Genomic DNA, 6290 nt, shown 5'->3' with positions numbered 1-6290 from the left:
TGTTCCATGTTAGATAATACTCTGTGTCTTCCTTTTCTTTTATCTCTTTTGTTAATTTGTCCATCTCAGCACAGTCCAGGATTTTTCTTATCACTTCTTCCTCTGATGGTATATTCTCATTTTTCCAGAACTGTGCGTATGCTATTCTTGCTGCCGTTGTTATATGTAAAATTAAGTACCGTATTTCTTTACTATATTTTCTGTTTAAAATACCCAGCAAAAAGATCTTTGGTTTCCAGTCTACGGGTTGGTCTATTATTTCTTCGATCCATCTTCTTATTTTAGTCCAGTATTTTTTTGCAACTGGGCATGTCCACCATAAATGATAATATGTTCCATGTTTCTTTTTTACAAGTTTAATTAGAAATACTTTTATTCTATTTGTTGGCTTCGCCCTTCACTTAATTTAAACTGAAAAACTGTAAAAAAAAAAAAAAAAGTAGGGCTATCATATAACTAAAGAGACATGTGTTGTTTTTGAAATGCAGATAGACTGGGATCTATGACCGTAATGTCCATTATGGTTGTATTTTGTGATAGTCATTAAGTGAGATTGCTTCACTTAATGACCCTCACCCCCCCGCTCTCCCTGATAAAGTCATTTAAACAACCACAGGGTTATTAAGCAGAGCACATGGTAGGGGAGGCCTAGCGTAGACCTAGGCCCATCTGTCCCAGACCTCCCAAGGCTTCTTCCACCCCCTAAGACACCCTATACTCCACCTCCTGCCCTTGGGGTCTCCACAGTCTTTGAGCCTGCTTTCCCACCACCACCGGGTCCCTATAGTCCTTTTCCACCACCACTAGGGCCCCACAGGCCTTCTTTCTCCCCAGAAGGACCCTGCAGGCCTTGGGCCTGATTCCTACTCTGGAGTTTTCCACTGTGCTGCAAAAACTGTGGTAGGAAAGCAGAATGGATCGCTCATTATGGACTGCATAGCTGTATCACAAAAGCAGCTGCCATTTTGGTGCAGCTGCAAGGAACTATGGCTGCTCTGAAAGTGGCAGACACCTTTAAGACCCAGCTGTGCGGCCAGGCATACTTAGGGACTGAATGGCTTGCCCTCTTTCCCCAGTGTACAGTTTGGAACTCTGGAGATCTTCAAAGGATAAGTGCTCAATGGGTGGTGAAGAGGAGACTCAAGTCCTGGGAAGACCTGGAGGAGTGGGGAGGAGGCCTAAGACCTGTGGGGACCTGGTAGGGTGGAATGGAGGGGGGTAGTTGAATGTTTATGTGTAATGATGTGTGGGAAATGGTTTGGGAGATTGGAGGGAGAGATGCAGACTAGGGAATGGTCATTGCAGCTGAAACTGCAGAAGAAATGGGAATATGGCAAATCCCTCGGAGGGGACCCCCCCCCAGTTTTTGGACTGTAACTGTGAGGGGGGGAGAAATGTACTTTCAGACTTGCAAGTTTCTATTAATGTAACCTTAAAATAAAGATAGAGCAAGGTAGAGTGTGCCTGTCAAGGCTGCCATCAATCTAGCAAGTCCGAAAGTACTCTCAAGTCCACTTTTCTGTTACAAATGAAGGGCACAAAATCACCATGTTCAAATACCTTATCAGTTATAAAGGCAGCTGTAATCACAAACCATAACTAGGCAGAAGTGTCAAGCTTGGCTTAGTATGGCAATTATGATTGTGTCTCTCCCAAGGGTAGCATGTAAGAAAAAGGGAATGAAAAGGGAAAAACAAAGTGAAGGAAAAAGAATAAGATGAGGACAAACAAATGGAAGGTATCTTGGGAGGTTATAAGGAGGAGAGTTGCCTCCACGAGGAAAAATGTTTCGGTTTAGAATGAGTCAGTTGACTGGGTAGCCCTTCAGTTTATTGTGTATACAGTCTTGTTTATGCAGAGCCTTGTGTTCCATTAAGGAACATGGAAAAGAAAACAAACAGAAATGGGAGCAGCTTTTGAAACCCAGAATTTTGCTCTAGAAGACAGCAAACACATCTCTGTTCAGATAGCTTATATTTTTCCTACATTCAAAATATTATACATTGCTTTTGTTGCTCACACTTATATTGTACGCAAGCCCAGCAGTTATTGCCATGTGTCCACTGAACAGAAATTATGTCATGAATAATTATTGTCATTGAAGTATCTTCTAGGTAGAATGGACTCCACTCTAAATCCCACCCAGGTTTGTTATAATAATGTAAGAGAGAATGTACTGCGAGGGACTTTCAGCACCAATACTTCTGTATTATTGCTATTGTAAATATTAGATTAGATCTATCCTGACTGTAGAAGTAGTCCTCAACTTATGACCACAATTAGAACCAGAATTTCTTATGGCAGTTGTTAAGTGAATCACCACAGTCATTAAGTGAATCATGTGATGGTTAAGCAAATCCAGCTTCCCCAATGGGTTCAATTTTAAGTCTAGAATATGGTGATGCAGTTTGCTGGTAAGATTCACTACTTAGAAAATATGTAATTTCCTTAAAAGAATTGAAAGAGAGATGCATTTATTTAGTTTGTTTCATTGTATGTTGCACCAATGCTTAACTATGCTTTTCAAATAATTAAACGTGTTAAAAGACATTTGCAAACTGTACTTTCATGGTTTGCATCTATATGCAAAACTCAAAAAGTTATACTATCCACCAATTTTATTACTAATATTAATCTTGAGCATTTCAGTTAACTCATAGGAAACAGCAGCTGCAAAGGGAAGCCACGCAATCTCCGAAAAAGACACAGTTGCTTTCACAAGTTACAGACAGATACTGTTTGTGTTCCTTTGATCTGAATCACTGTACAGCTCAAGAAGGCAGTTTCTTGTGATCCTAACTCAGAAATAGCTCAGAAGTGGAAGATGGAAGTAAATGTCCTACTTCTGAAAATGTATTATTTGAGGATAGTTTCATTTCACTTAATCACCCTGCTTGAAATGAAAGGTTACTCATAAAATGGCATTGGATTGAGGTGAAAATATCAGTGACGTACGAAGCAAACTATCTACAGAATTAATCAACTCATCAAATTTAACCACATAAGGAAAGACACATACATATATAACTGTCACAGCTTCAGGTTGTTTTTTTTTTAAAGAAGCCTGAGGTTACCAATATGCAGAGTCTAGACTGTTATGTCAATGTGTCATTGAAGAATAGTAAACATCCAAAAAAAGTTGAGCATGAGGAAAGTTTTATTGAGTAAGGATAATTAATAGCTCCATAAATTGGCGTTGATGTGTAATGGTCCTGTTAAGCACCTGGGTAACAGTGACCTTTGAAGACAGGCCAAAACCTGCAGTTCTTAAAAGGTAATTAAAATAAGAAGGCCTCTGTTTGAAACTCAACAGATTGGGGAAAAAAGGTCTGTTTATTCAACCTGAATTTAAAGAAATATATCTGACTAGTTGGAAAAAAACAACTAAAGAGTTGGATAGTAACTGTAAGAAAAAAGGTTTTTTGAGAGTATACCTAAAGCTTTTTTATTACTTGATGTGACGTATATCTGTGAGAAGGAGGAAAATTATTTTTGTCTCACAGTGTACTTATTAAACCAGCAAAACCAACTCTTTTACTAATTACATAAAATGTTATTACACAGTCAGTGCTAGAAAAATAAAAAAAGCTTCAGGATTCTTTCCAACAGCCCTAAATAGAATTTTAGAAAAAGAAATTTCAGATTGTGTTGGAAATACTGTAATCAGTTGCAAAGTACTTGTCTCATGAATGCTGTAAATATAAAGTCAGGATATATTGGTTAAAAATAGTAAGTAGGGTTGATATTTATAAAAAAGCAAATGAACACTCTTCTTTCAAACCTAGAGCTAATTTTTCCTTTCTTGAGAGCCTTGTGGTCTAGAAATGTGGGATGGAAATTCCAGAAATAAATGATTTCTGTGTTAGCAGCACATCTATCTTGCTTAGGTAGACTGGGCGCTGTTTTTTCTAGATCATCTGTTTGCTGACCTTATTTACTCTTACAGAGGTTTGCTGCAGTAAAAATTGTGTTTATAGACATGCACACACACACACACACACACACACACACACCATCTTGGAGGGCAAAAAAAAGTAAACTATAGAACCCCTTAACTTCCTGGCTAGCTGAAGACTGTATTTGACGGATGTTTTAAGAGTGGATATTACAGTAGTTCAAATGGCAAGACTGAAGAAAACCAATCAAATCCCAATAAATCTGGAAACATAGTGGTGACTTTCATTCTGCTCCACCCCATAGAGTGAGAATTAAATATGGGGAAATGAAGCCATTTTTTTGCTCCTACAAGAAAGAATATAAATGTAATATGTTTCTTAAAAATTGTCTCTATGTAAGTGCATGTTAAAGTAATTTACAGTCACAATCAATACAATGATACAATGAAAACAAAAGTAATAGGCTATGCACTCGTAGAAAATGTTTTGTGAAAAAGTATTTTGAATCTTATATGAGCATAGAACCTCTCTACTATTAAACAATGTCCTTTTCAGGGTTCAATGTGAGTCCCCCCCCCAAAAAAGGCTAATTCCTTAAAAGCAGCCAGATCTTTTTCTGGTTCACATGGAATCCTAAAAGGTGATGCTACTTTAATGAATAGCAGAAAGTGGCTATGCTTACTTCAGTCCAAACCATTTATAAAGTTGCTGTTTTCTATTAAAAAAGCATAGATGCCTCCAGGAAGGCTGCAGGGTATAGGGAAAAGATAATGTGTATCATAACATCACCAGGCAAATAATTCACTATATTGTGGTATCATTGATTTGTGTCATTTGCACAATGACATTATGATGCATTATCATTTTGACTTTTGTTACAGACTCAACTGCTAATAAACAGTGAGTGCCCATTTGATGTAGTGGTTAAGGTGCTGGACTAAAAACTGGGAAGGCATGAGTTCTTGTCTTCCCTTATAACATGGAAGCCAGCTAAGGAATTTCAGGCCAGTTACTTTCTTAATCCAGCCCATTTAATAGAGAGAATAGGAGAAGTGAGCATTATTAATGCTGCCTTATATTGAAGTTTTACCAGGAGTTTACCAAATTCAGAGACTTTATTCATGGAACATAGTTTGGATACATACCACTGAAATGCTAGTGTGAAGCTTAAGAGAACTCCAGATCAAGAGAATAACAGATTTGTCCATTTTGCATTTTTATTTATTTTCTTTTTTTATTCTTTTTCTTTTTTATTTTATAAAATAAATTGCTTATGAAGAGGTCAAATTTTGGAGTCCTTGATCCTCTCTCAACTTGGTGGTTTTCTTGCAGATGTTTCATTATCAAACTAGGTAATATCACCAATGCAGATGATATTACAGATCAATCCTGAACTTCAAATATTCTACCATTTAAACTTTCTTATTGTGCTAATGGCTAAATCTCATCCTACCTTTGCTGGGGAAACTGTACAGCCCTATTTTCCATATTTTTAAAAAATAAACCTAAGTGCAACATCCAGATTGGAATGTAAATCTGGGACAATCCCAGTCAAATTGGAATGCCTGGTAACCCTGTTTCTCTTTCTCTATTCCTCTCTCTTACCCCATATACATTTTTCTAACCATTTTGTACTATATTACTTTTTTCTTTTTGCAATCAATCTTAATATAAAAATGTATTTGCAAGGATACTTGATATGTACCTTTTTTTACTGTAAAATGAACACATTAATTGGTTAAAGAGCAGCACACTAGCCTAGGAGATGCACAGTGGTCTAGAGGTGAAGATGCTCGCCTCCTACTTGAAAGGTTGAGAGTTTTCAAAATTAGGTAGCGACAGATGTTTCTCTATCAGGGTGCAAAGAGAAAAAATATCTGCTGCAAATGCCACATAGGCATCAGGAAGGGTATCCAGCCAGTAAACGCTCAGCTCCACTCAGTCGACCTGATTCCATCCCGTTAAAAAGGATTACAGGGTTGTAAAAAGAAAAAAAAATGATTTAGAAAATACCTGAAAAAAAAGTATATGGCCAGTTTAAAGACATGAAAATTAATGGCTCATTTTGGTATTAGTTCAAAATTGATAAATTGAGGAAATCTGCATTAAAACGAACAGAGTACGTAGGGGTTTTTTTTTTAGTGCGGTAGATACATTATTTACACATTAGTAATTTAAATCCTATTAAGATATTAACAATCCCTCTAGATTTTCATTGCTGTAATCTATCTTCTATATAAATAAAAATGTAAATGTTCGTTTGTTCAAAATCTTAAATCTCCGAAAGTTCTTCACCGATTGCTTTGAAATTTTGACACAACGTTGCATTCGAATACGCGCGTATTTTTATATACCTACTATTATATAGATGTCACACCTGTGACAGGTAAAAAT

General features: G+C 36.9%; 1 protein-coding gene across 1 annotated transcript in view; it reads left to right on the top strand.

The window, feature by feature from the left end:
- BMP6 (bone morphogenetic protein 6) overlaps positions 1-6290 on the top strand; it is an 80345-nt gene that overhangs the window by 62307 nt on the left and 11748 nt on the right. The gene's annotated exons all lie outside the window — the stretch shown is intronic.

This window comes from Protobothrops mucrosquamatus, unplaced genomic scaffold, assembly GCF_001527695.2.
Source record: "Protobothrops mucrosquamatus isolate PMUCROS unplaced genomic scaffold, P.Mucros_1.0 scaffold23, whole genome shotgun sequence".
NCBI lineage: Eukaryota > Metazoa > Chordata > Lepidosauria > Squamata > Viperidae > Protobothrops > Protobothrops mucrosquamatus.
Note: the sequence above shows the minus strand (reverse complement) of the source record. Positions and strands in the feature narration are given on the sequence as shown.